Raw genomic sequence first — 13,271 nt, 5'->3', positions numbered from 1 at the left:
GTCGAACAACATTTATCTCCTTGATGTAAAGCTCAAGATTAACTACCGCGAGCTGGATACTGAAGTTTTCTGAGATGAAATTAACAATATAAACATTCTTTGCATTACTCAAAGCCATCGCGGTCTGATCGAAACTCCACGGCATCGCCAAAAATGCAAATCGTAATTATCAAGGCTGTTACACTGACAACAGAAGCAACTTGGCTGTGTCTTATTCTGTGGAAATAATTTCATATTTGCCAGAAGAGCTTCCAGCGCGGATCGAGACGAACAAGCAAAATAAAATCCAGTTTAGACTAAATATTTCTGGATATAGTTAAATCCCGGTTAAAGATCTGTGTATGGTAGCTTTTTAGCTCATTCTCAAGAATGAGGTATTAGAGTCATACAGATGTTGACGGAAGTTGTTTTGCACGCGTGTGCGTGTACCAAAATTGTGTGGACGGAAGTTGTAGAACGGAAGTAATTTTACATGCTACCCTTCCCCCCTTAGTAACGTCAAAAATAACTTCAATAAAGCTCAGATGCAAATGTGAAAAGAAATGAAATCCTTGTATAGGGTAATAAATAAATTTAGATGAAATCACAATTTCGGAACTGTCTACAATGAACCAAAGATAAAGCTACGTCAACTCTCTTAATTGTAGTAATGCACGACCCGCACGCGTCGTTATTACAAAAATTTATCAAATGTAAATTTTCATTTTTTTCTTTTCTAAGACCCCTCAACATGTCTTCGACCCTGACCCCAATCTGTCTACGTCCAAGAGAAAGTATAAAGAGCGATCTAAAAAATAAAATATTCAATGGAATTTTTTGGTACGTTTGAAGCAGAGTTGGTTTTAGCTGGTGACGTGACGCAGCTGATGTTCACCCGCACGCGACCCTGCACGCATTTCTGTTCGTGCACAATGAACCAAAAATAAAATTACGTCAACTCTCTTTTTAGAAATGCACGATCTGCGCACGTGGCAAAATTAGTATCAAATATCTATTTTTTAGCTCTTTCTAAAAGAATGAGTATTATAGTGGATCAGATGTGGACGGAAGCGGTTGTCGTCCAGCGCGTGGGCAAAAAATGTGTGGACAAAAAATGTGTGGACGGAAGTTGTAGAACGGAAGTAATTTTACATGCTACCCCTCCCCCCTAATGTGAAAAGAAACGAAATCCTTTTATAGTTTAATAAATAAATTCACATCAAAACACAATTTCGGAACTTTTAAAAAGGGAAACGTGTATCAAAAAGTCGAAATGTTGACAACCTGGGGGTTCATTTTATCATGTGCTGACACGTAATCAAGGTTCATTTTAACGTGCGCTGTTACACGCAATGAAGTCCCGCCAGGCAACCGGAAGTAAATTTAATACACTACCCCTCTCCCGTTAGTAAAAGTCAAAAATAAGTTCCATGAAGAAATCTCAATATGGAGTGACGCTTGCCATATAACGTGTTCTAATTAACGTTTATAAAGCTCACTGATAAAAACACGATATCCGAGCAGCACGTTTTTGTCTCCTGTCACGTCATCTCATTTCCCGTGACTCACGTCATCCGTTTAACACGACGTGTTCGTGCGCATCTTTCTCTCAAATTTCATTCGCTGCTCAATCCATGAACAATGATTGTCACTGCCCGGTAGATGCGTGCTGACAGGTTTTCACATGTGTATCTGAGCTTCGTGGAAGATGTGAACTATTTACACACTATCCAGCCAGAAGAAAGCTCGTAACCACAATGTCCACACGTTTTAGCAGTAAAAACATGTTCTTCAAATAACGAAATTATATTTGTCAAGAAGACGAAAAGCTTTGCAGTTTAATTACACAATAGAAATACCAAACGACTGCGATCCTTCTAAGATCGATTAAAGCGATTTATTGGTGAAAAATATTGTGAAAGCCCTTTCCGTGTTTAATTGTTATGTAAATATTCTAGCTTTTCTGTCTATGTTGTTGTTGACTTTGTACATTTTCCATCAATAATAGCGCTAAGAAGAGCAAACAAGACTGGATGTCTTCGGATGTCTCGTGTGTTTGCTGGCACAGAAGGGTAAAGGAATGTGCATGCATGCAAAAACTCCACTGTTTCGCAATTCCTCCCCGCGTAATACTGATTCTCGACCTAGGATCTTCTCTTCTTATCATTTATATTTTTATTTTGCTTATCGTTCCGCGATCCGGAAACGAAATACTATTTCTTTTTTAAATAACTGCTTGTGGACATTTACGTAGCGGGGAATGGGGCCATGTAAAATTACTTCCGGCTGCCTCAATGGACTTGATCGCTTGTGTCAGCGCGTGTTAAAATACGTGAAAATACGTTTAGGGTCCCTTAGGTCTAAACAGCTGGGCAACTTGATTCACGTTGCACCATTTTAAGAAGATGTGAAATTGTGATTTCATTTCTTTTCACATGCGTATCGGATTTTGACTTTACAAGGGACTGTACTTGACTTACTGTACCAGTACATTTTCATTACCCACCACCACTCCCAAACCCTACCCCCCCCCCCCCCGAAAAAGGCAGAAGAATGAGCTGGCTCTAAGTGCCCTTTGATTTACATTAATTTGCTCTTGTTGTTAACGTGTCGAAGTTAAGTGACCACACGTATTTTTGGAAGAAATGGCTTCAAAACAGTGTATTTGTGCTTATCTCTGTTCTTGTCGACTAGGGTTTTGGTTTGTCTAGAATTTGGCATTTATTTGATTTGAGCATGTGCCTTGAGCATGTGATCAATTTAAAGATCAATTTAGAGATGTACCTCAATATTTTTGTCAAAAGGTAATAATTTCATCTACAATTATATTGATAGGAACATATTATTTTATTAATAATTTTCATTAATAAAAAGAGTGTTCTGCAGAAAAAATCATTTTAATTTTCATTGGCTGACGGTAAAAAAGGTAAAGGCAAGCTCCCTTTATTGAACTTTATTTGGAGAGAAAGACATGCACATATTTTTTCTATAAGGAGAAATATTAATGTGTTACTTGAACTCTGCCAAACTGTAGCAGGTCTGAGTTTATGCCTCCTTCACATAAAATGGACAGTAGGCGTTAAATGGAAAGTTACTACTGAATATGAAGTATAAATTCAGCAAATTCAACATACACTGTACACTAGGACCTCCAAATTAAAATAAACCCCAAACCCACCTCTTTTTAAACATTACGCTATTCTCACCCTTCCGCAATCTGGAAACGAAACACTATTTCTTTTTGAAAAAGCTGCTTGTTGTTATTAAGCACACAAAGAAGTGACGAGAGCGCGAAAGAAGTCGGTGTTGGATGAAACACGAGTTGCAGCCTTGTTCCTTTATAAACAGAACATCGAGGTCCCTGAGAACGCGTGATGTGCTGTTTTTATTCCGCATCCCGCCATCAGTTTGAATTTATCCCGTATCCCGCCCTCATCCTGCTCCCACCGGTGTATTTTCATCTAGTATCCGCTGTTGAACTGTCTCGTATCCCGCATGCCGCCTCGATTTTTATGCGATCCCGCTTCCCGCCAATCTTGTGTGGAACACTCCAGAAAATTCGCAGCACTTGTTGCATGCATGACTTACAGTGCGAATACTCGAACCGGGACAGTTGGAACAAAGTTAACCAATGACAACGTTAATTGAGAACAAAGGATGTCGACCTTTTTCGTTAACAGACCAATGATGTTCAAGAACGCAAACAATAGATTTACAGAAAAATTTGAAAACTCAACAACGTTGCAAATAGTTGCGGACCTCTCAGGAAACTCGCCTTGTTTTTGATTGGTTAGTTTCGATCCTAATTTTCAAGAGGTCGTAGATAGATAAAGTTAGGCAAGTTATACAAGATGTATGTTATTACAATATCATCTTCGCGAAAAGTTTACAAATCAAACTACGAACCGTGAATTTTCTCTTCACGGCCAGGAGTTGTGAATTGAATATTCCACACTGTGTTCGCTCTTGTTTGAAAACTTTCACTCCGGAAATAAAATGAAGGCCGTGAAATCAAATTCACGCCGTAATTATTTTCATTTCGCTCTAGCTTTTCAGTAGCTTTGCTTTGTCTGTTGCCTTGAAATCGATGCGAGTCACTTCCTCGCCAATGTTAACAAATTGCTTTTACACCTTCGTATGACTTTGAAATTCATGAAAAAAGAATACTTATATCGTCGATCAATGCCGTATAACTGTCCACAAGTTACCACTTTACATTTTTTGACACGATTTGAGGCCACGTGAAATGTAAACATCAGGTCACGGAATGTTGTTTTCGCTTGTTTGCTCACGGACTCATTTTCTGTCGGTTATCTACTGTTACAACTATGTAAACTCACGGTTTTCGTGAAAGAGGAGTTTGTTCCGTTTCGTCATTGAGTCTTCAATCTTTCTGTGGTTTTATAAAATTACCACAGGCTAAAGTCACTGAAACTTTTATGGGAGAAAATTCATTTCATGCGGCGAAAGCAAAATTGCCATTAATAAAATATGCAAGATCAGTTGTCACTGTGGCGGCATCCCAAATCTTTCTTGCCTTGTCTTTCGTCAGAAACAAAAAATAATCACAACAAACACGAGTATGTAACTTAGAAGAGTGAAAACAACTGACTTTTCAAACATGAAATCTAGAACGTTTCTATTCACTTTCTGCTCACATGCGACATAAGACACTGCATACGACGGAATAGGCACTTGAGACCGTTCCGTTTCGCGTCTTCGCGCTTGTCGTGAATAAAAGCGTCCTTCGTTATTCTTTACTGTGCTATCACCAACGTAGAGCAATACAATTTTATCAGAAAATTTCTTTTGAAGAATTTTTCAGCCTGTGAAAGCCAACTTTTGATTACGGTTTTACGAGCGTTACTGAAAATTCGATGCAGCCAGTGAAAATTTAGGATCGAAACTATCCAATCAAATACAAGGCAAGTTTCCTGAGAGGTCCGCAACTGTTTCAAACGTTGTTGACTGTTTAAATTTTGTTGCAAATCTATTGTTTGCGGTCTTGGACGTTATTGGTCCATTTCTAAAAAAGGTCGCCATTCTTTGTTCTCAATTAGCGTTGTGATTGGTTAACTTTGTTCCAACTGTCCCGGTTCGAGTATTCGCACTGTAATATGATAATCAGTGTACTTTCTCGGAATGTGTCGAGAACCCCTGCGAGGGTTTCGTAGTTTCACTTTCCAGAGCAAACTTTGCCGTGGTAAGTACAACTAACCTTGTATTGTATAGCCTCTATCTTAATCAGTTTGGAATAAGCTTATACTCTATAGTACGTTTTTAATAGCCACGACATTAATAAACCAAAGCAATATTCAATCGCAAACTTTAGATTGTTACCATTGATTGATTGAAAAGCGAAAACATGTAATCGAACAAATCGTGCATTATGAAGTGAGTAACTTCAAAAGCTTTTGTGATTTCAAAATTAGAATGAAGAATTACAACAGGCCGAGCAAAATCAGTTCTTCGATCTTTCGCTGCCTTATTTGTCTTCAGATCAAGTCGCGTTGATTTTTTTATGACAGGAAGCTGAGGTGCAAATTGGATAACTATAAAGTCGACAACAAAATGTAAATAGCTTTGGATGCTTTTGGACTGATCTGTTTGTATTTAACGAAGAATGGACTAAAAATTCACGTAAAACATTTCAGTAGAAATATTTTTTCGGAGTCGATTGGTTGCTTTGCCAGTATTTGAAATTTGGTTGTATTTCAATTTCAATTTGTATAAATTTGTATTCGGTCTGGCGCTTGTCTTGCAGGGAAAGTCCCTCTGTGTTATTTCAGTTTATCACTTTTGGTTTCACTTTTACCAGAAAATAAGAAAACTGAACACGGTAAGTTTATATTTAACTTCAAACCGATAGTGCCTGATAGATCTGCGTGTATATAGCCCATTTCAAGAGAATTTTCTTAGCGAGAGATTTGCATTAATCGCGTGACTGATTTTCGTACGTTGTTGTTTGAATGCAAACAATGAGTCACGCGAGACCAGGTCACGCGAATGAACGCCCACTACACATAAAGAACGCACCATTATTTTTTGAGGGGAGAGGGACGGTGCATTAAAAAAAAGCCCTACACAGTAAACATATGACAGCGAAAAAACTGTGCCAAGGGAGCCATGGGGAAAATAAATATGAAGGTGAAAATAATTATCTTGGGCAGAAAAATTGCCCACCCACCCCTCCCCCCTCGTCAAAATAAAGAAACAAATAATAATGGTTTTTCCCTAGCTTTTTTGGAGTAATAATTGGAACAGCTCCTTTTATATTGACGCATAAACTGAGCTTTAGTGTATGTTTGTTGAAGATCTTGTGTAGGGGGTGACAGATGCTTCCCAAGCGGACACCCCCTACACAAGATCTTCAACAAACATACACTAAAGCTCAGCTACTCCTGCATGCCTAACATGAAAAGTATCATCTCGTCACACAACAAAGCAGTACTATCAGATTACCACCAGTCGCAAACAACACAAACATGCAACAAAGAATGCAACTGTAGAAAGAAAGATCAATGCCCACTCGACGGAAAATGCCTGTCACAAAATGTAGTTTATCAAGCCACAGTCACAACACAAACATCATCAGAATAATACGTAGGCCTCGCTAGTAATTTCAAAGACCGCTACAGAAACCACACAGCATCTTTTCGACACGAAAGCAAGAGAAACGAGACTGAACTGTCTAAACACGTTTGGACACTCCAAGACACCAACAAACCTTTCAGTATCAAGTGGAGAATTATTAAGCAGTGTAGACCCTACAATAACATTAACAACAAATGTAATCTGTGTCTTTTTGAAAAATTTGTAATCATTTGTAAGAAGAATTTATGCAGTCTTAACAAGCGAAATGAACTAGCAAGCTCGTGCCCACACAGAAACAGATTCCTTCTCAAGAACTTTGTGATTAAGTAACGCAATCTTTAGTATACGCAATTTCTGTTTTCAAACCCTATAGTTTTTATATATCATAGCAACTGTTTTTATATCGCATAGCAACCTTAAGTTAGCCTTTTATTGCCAGTTTATGTATTTTAACGGTCATTCGTTGATGTTGCCTGATGAGTGTGGTCATACTTTGATCACACGAAACAGCGTTGTCGCAATAAAACGATGAATTGAAATCTTCTACTTTTGATCATTATTATCACTGCTCCTCTCAGAGTTGAGCGCTCTACAAATTTATTCTATTCAAGTTCAAGAAGTTACATACATATATACATACATACATACATACATACATACATACATACATACATACATACATACATACATACATACATACATACATACATACATACATACATACATACATACATACATACATACATACATACATACATCTCGTTAATGTTGCCTGATGAGTGTGGTCATACTTTGATCACACGAAACAGCGTTGTCGCAATTAAACGATGAATTGAAATCTTCTACTTTTGATCATTATTATTACATACATACATACATACATACATACATACATACATACATACATACATACATACATACATACATACATACATACATACATACATACATACATACATACATACATACATACATACATACATACATACATACATACATACATACATACATACATACATACTTCAAATTTCTTGTGTGGAACGATTTTCGGAGAGCGCTCAACTTTTTAGGAGCGGTATTAAATTATTTTAAATTATTATGAAATCCACTATCGCATCGCACAACAAAAGCATTCTCTCAAATGTCACGCCAGCGCCAACTCAACAGTCACGTGATGGGTGCAACTGCAGGAGAAAGAATGAGTGCCCTCTGGAAGGTCAATGTCTCCAAACCAATGTAGTCTATCAAGCAACAGTGACAAGCGAAACTTCCACGGAATCATACGTAGGACTAGCAACAAACTTTAAAGACCGCTACAGAAACCACAACGCATCCTTTCGACACACCAGCAAAAGAAATGAAACTGAACTATCAAAACACATCTGGACTCTTAAAGACGCGAAAAAAGCCTATCAAATTAAATGGAAAGTGCTAAGAAAGTGTCAGCCATACAATAATATTAGCAAGAAATGTAATCTATGTCTCCACGAAAAGTTTATTATTATCTGTAAAAAAGATCTTTGTAGCTTAAACAAGCGCAACGAATTAGCGAGTTCATGCCCCCATAGAAATAGATTTGTCCTCAAGAACTTGAAAGTAACGTAATCTACACAGCTGCTACCTCGCAACCATATTTTGTATATTTTGTATTTTGTATTTAACCGCCAGCATTCAAATTAACGGTCATTCGAAAAAATTGCCTGAAGAGTGTGGTCATCTTTTGACCATACGAAACAGAGCTGTTGCAATAAATCGATGGAATACTATTGAAGCCTGGAACCTTTTTTAAATAATTTACATACATACATACATACATACATACATACATACATACATACATACATACATACATACATACATACATACATACATACATACATACATACATACATACATACATACATACATACATACATACATACATACATACATACATACATACATACATACATACATACATACATACATACATACATACATACATACATACATACATACATACATACATACATACATACATACATACATACATACATACATAGTAATAGTAATAGTAGTAATAGTATATCTTTATTGCGCCTTACTCTCCAAAGGGAGGTATTGGTCTGTTTACAACAAAGGTTTTAACATTTACTAATACATTTAAGAAATAACAAAAATTTGATTCCTATACAATTCATAATGTCAATATATGTAAAAATTAAATAAATTATAATGTTCATTGTGCTTGTAAGTTAAGAAGCTCTTTCCTTTTTTGAAACATTGAATGTATATATTTACCTACTACTTTTGATGTATGTTCATTGTCAGCTCTAAGTAGGTACTTAATCCTCTCGTTCTCACTTAAATATATGTACCTTACATCAACCTTAGAAATGTGAGAACATAATTCATGTCTTATGGTTGTATATCCCTGGCAACACATCAAAAAATGCTTTTCGTCTTCTACGCAATTTTGTTTACATACCAAGCATGTTCTTTGCTCTACTGGGATTGATGCTCCTTTATTTTCATATTTTCCAGTCTGTATTCGTAATGTATGACATCCTAATCTAAGCTTTGTCAGGCTTATTCTGTGCGCTGGGTTTTTAACTGTTGTTAGGTAATTACATACATACATACATACATACATACATACATACATACATACATACATACATACATACATACATACATACATACATACATACATACATACATACATACATACATACATACATACATACATACATACATACATACATACATACATACATACATACATACATACATACATACATACATACATACATACATACATACATACATACATACATACATACATACATACATACATACATACATACATACATACATACATACATACATACATACATACATACATACATACATACATACATACATACATACATACATACATACATACATACATACATACATACATACATACATACATACATACATACATACATACATACATACATACATACATACATACATACATACATACATACATACATACATACATACATACATACATACATACATACATACATCCTAACTTGATTTATAAAAAGGTGGCTATTCGGGATTTTAAGGAAATAAGTGTTTTTTTTCCAATGACATGGAGGATTATTCGGCTTATTTTCAATGGAATGATGCCCTGTTTGATTCAGTGATTTCAATTTTATATTGTTTGGTTCCCCCCTCCCCTACCCCCCTCCCTCCCTCCCTTCATTTACCTTTGGTTAGTTTACCCCAGTCTCCAACTCGCTGTGTCTACTGGACTTCAATACATTTGAATTCTAGGCGCGCGCGCTGACTCGGATAACAGAAGTGTTCTAGCTTTCTAGTTTGCTGTCTAAAGGAAGTTTGCCGGAGGACATCATTAAGTCCCGTGAAGGTGAAAGTCTTACGATTTGCAAGTTATGCGTCGGCTGTTATCTTACCTCAAACCGAGCTTTAGGCGGTTAAACACAGATAACCGGTCTGCTCGATTTGCCAGGTACAGATAATGTTGAGCTTGCTTTAGACAGCAAAGGTCTTTAGCCACATCAATTAGGACTCGGAACTAGACTATACGGGCTGATTTGAAGGCGGTCATAACGATATTTGGCTTGAACTTTACCGTGGCTAAAGACTTTGTTTTTTACTGTTGAAGTTTAGGGAGCGGGCGTTACGCGCTCGACGACATTCAAATACATCCGGGACATTGTCGGAGTGGTTAGCCAAGGAATCGCTTCAAGCGCTGATGTGAGTACATAGTTTGCTTGTTTCCTCAATTTTAGGCGTTCTCCGCCTAACACTCATAGTTCTCTGTGATTCGCTATTGTGAGGCAATGCGATCGTGTCCATTTCCGGCCGCGACAATGGAGTTGACAATTTGAGATAACACATGCCCGCTTCCTCAGATATTTCGCCTGATTTGCTTAAAGTGTATATGACATGAAAACTATTACCTGCTTATTTGAAAGGCCTTTCAAAATTCAGTAGAATGGCGTTTTTCATTTTGAAATATCTTTTTTCGTTTCAGAGATATTAACGTTTTTGTATTATGCAAATTAGATCAGTGATGACGTCATAAGATTTGACTCTCAAAATGGTAAAATACTGAATAAACAATATCTCTAAAACTATTAACGCAGTGTTCTTGAAACTTGGCACCACAAATGTGCGTCACAAAAGAAACAAAATGTCTCTCTTAGAGCTGTTGCCATGACAACAGTTTTGCCGCTGGTGCTGTCTCAATAAAAACTGAAATTCCCAGTTTCTGTCTTAAACCAAGAACCATCTAGCGCAGCCGAACCAATGGTGGGAATTAAGGCAATATGGGAACTATGTCTGTTCTTAGCAGGACCCTTTGTCTCACTTTAGAGGTCAGATATGGGGATATTTGTCTTTTTGACAGAGAGAGACTGGAGCTGAAAGAGTTGCTATGGCAACAATATTAATGGTGTCATTTTGTTCCTGTTGTGATGCACATTTGTGGTGCCAAGTTTCAAGAACACTGCTTCAATATTTCCAGAGATATTTTTTATTCAGTATTTTACCATTTTTAGAGTCAAATCGTATGACGTCATCACTGATCTAATTTGCATAATACAAAAACGTCAATATCTCTGAAACGAAAAAAGATATTTCGAAAAGAAAAACGCCATTCTTCTGTATTTCGAAAGGCCTTTCAAATAAGTAGAAAATATTTTTCATGTCATATACACTTTAAAGTTGAATCGAATGTCGATGTAGAATGCTTAAGTTCAGTTTATTTGAGACTTGCATGCTTTAAGAACGCTACAGTTCAGCTCTCCGCCGAGTGTTTTCTTATGTCTATCTTGGTGTTAATTTTGACTCACATTTCAAGTTGTAAACACTCTTAATTAAATTGATAGAATTCTTAATTTAAACAAAATGCCGTATATGCAGTCTTTTTGGTTCAAAACACATAAACTAGAGTACCTTACGTTAAACTTGAGCTAAAATTAGCCCTCATTCAGCGTTCGTTACAGAAATATGCCTTGAGAACTACGGTGTCGTGTCAAAATTCGGGAGACACCTTTTATCAAATCAAGTCAGACATACATAGTTTTTTGTTGAGGCAGGTCTTGTAAGGCAACCATAAAGGCTGGTGTGGACCTGCCATTAAATAATACACTAACTAAACATATAACTATTAATGCAAAAGAAATATAAAAAGAGAATTAAAAATATATGAAGTCAGAATCCTTTGAATTAATCAAACAAGCCTCTTTCTCAAACTGGATTAGGTCTATAGATCTAGAGACACGTTTAAGACTTGCTTTGAAACGCTGTAAGGAGGCAGAGTTTCTGATCTTTCTCGGGATTGAGTTCCATACAATAGGGCCCCGATATCTGACGCTGTTTCTTCCAATTAAACTATTGTAACGTATTAGAGAAAAGTCATTAGAGCGCCTTAATTTATAACATAGTTAATAGAGGGAAATGGTTAGGAAACCCGGCAAAGTTCTTTGTTGTATGTTTTTGTTCGCTGTTTTGGGGGTTGACCCTGCACAAAACCTGACAAAATACAATTGGTGGTTACGTGGGCTCATACAACTAACCAATGGAAACACTGCGATTACGTAATTCATGCATAGTGTATGAGCGCAAAACAAAAGATGTGCAGGGTCGTGGGCCTTCCAACATAAATCTTGGCCTCTTTGTTTGCTCCTTTGATGTTTGCCGGGTTTCCTAACCATTTCCCTCTATTAACTATGTTTATAATTATTATCGTCGTAACGAGTTCCAAGCAGGGATGTAAGTTGATCAGGTAGAGAGTGATTGTACACCTGGTACATAATGGAAGCAAGCCTTCGCTTGTAAATATCATTCAAAGGCTTCCATTTTACCGTCAGCATCAGGTGTTTCATTGGGTAGCTTGTGAATTAATTTGACAGCTTTAATGTGTAATAGTTCCAAGTCGTTGAATGTGGCCAAGGAACATGATCCCCAGACCGAGATGCCATAGGTGATTACTTGGGACGATACCTTTATAGTATATTTCTTCAAGTACATTTGTTGGCAGCCCTTTCATTGTTTTCAAAACTTTCAGTTTTCCAACAAATCTACTATGTAAGGTTTTAACTCGTGCTTTCCAGTTTAACTTGTGATCAATAACCACGCCCAAACAGGTAGATTTTGTGGTAAAGTTAATGTGAGAATCGCCAAACATTAGTGATCTCAGGGGGCCAACGAATGAGAGGTTACTAATTAGCATAGCCTCCGTTTTTCCAGTAATATTAGATTTAGAGAATCCACGATTTCTTCAATTTCCCTTGCTATGTAATAAATAGTAGTATCATCAGCAAACAAGTGTATGAATCCAACTGAAGAGCAATCAGGAAGATCATTTACATAAATTTTAAAAAGCCAAGGGCCTAGGAGGGACCCTTCGCTTGAAAGGAAAACTTTCTGAGATCCGTATGTGAGAACTCCACTGTTGTTGCTATTTCCGAGAATTTGTCTCGCCCCTGCGTTTTTGTTAATTTTGACATTACCAAGGAAATGTAAATTGTCTAACCCAAAAACGCGAAATTAAAGTGATTCAAAATGCAAAATTTTCGCAAAATCGCGAAATTTAAGTGTCGCGATAATTTCATTTTTATTTTCCGTTTCTCTCATGCGGTGAAAGAAAATGTTTAACCGCTGCTCGTAAGAAAGCCTTAATTGAAATTTAAACG

General features: G+C 36.9%; 1 protein-coding gene across 1 annotated transcript in view; it reads left to right on the top strand.

Moving 5' to 3' along the window:
- Nucleotides 1–5,742: 5,742 nt before the first annotated feature.
- The window catches only part of LOC144652747 (tetratricopeptide repeat protein 28-like), a 72,519-nt gene continuing 64,990 nt past the window's right edge, over nt 5,743–13,271 (top strand). The window contains exon 1 of the mRNA XM_078512816.1: nt 5,743–5,818. The gene's annotated coding sequence lies outside the window, so the exon portion shown is untranslated. The remainder of the gene's footprint in view (nt 5,819–13,271) is intronic.

This window comes from Oculina patagonica, chromosome 1 (genome assembly GCF_052425735.1).
Source record: "Oculina patagonica isolate OP01 chromosome 1, crgOcupat, whole genome shotgun sequence".
NCBI lineage: Eukaryota > Metazoa > Cnidaria > Anthozoa > Scleractinia > Oculinidae > Oculina > Oculina patagonica.
The sequence above is the reverse complement of the archived record's forward strand: the minus strand, read 5'-3'. Positions and strand labels throughout refer to the sequence as shown.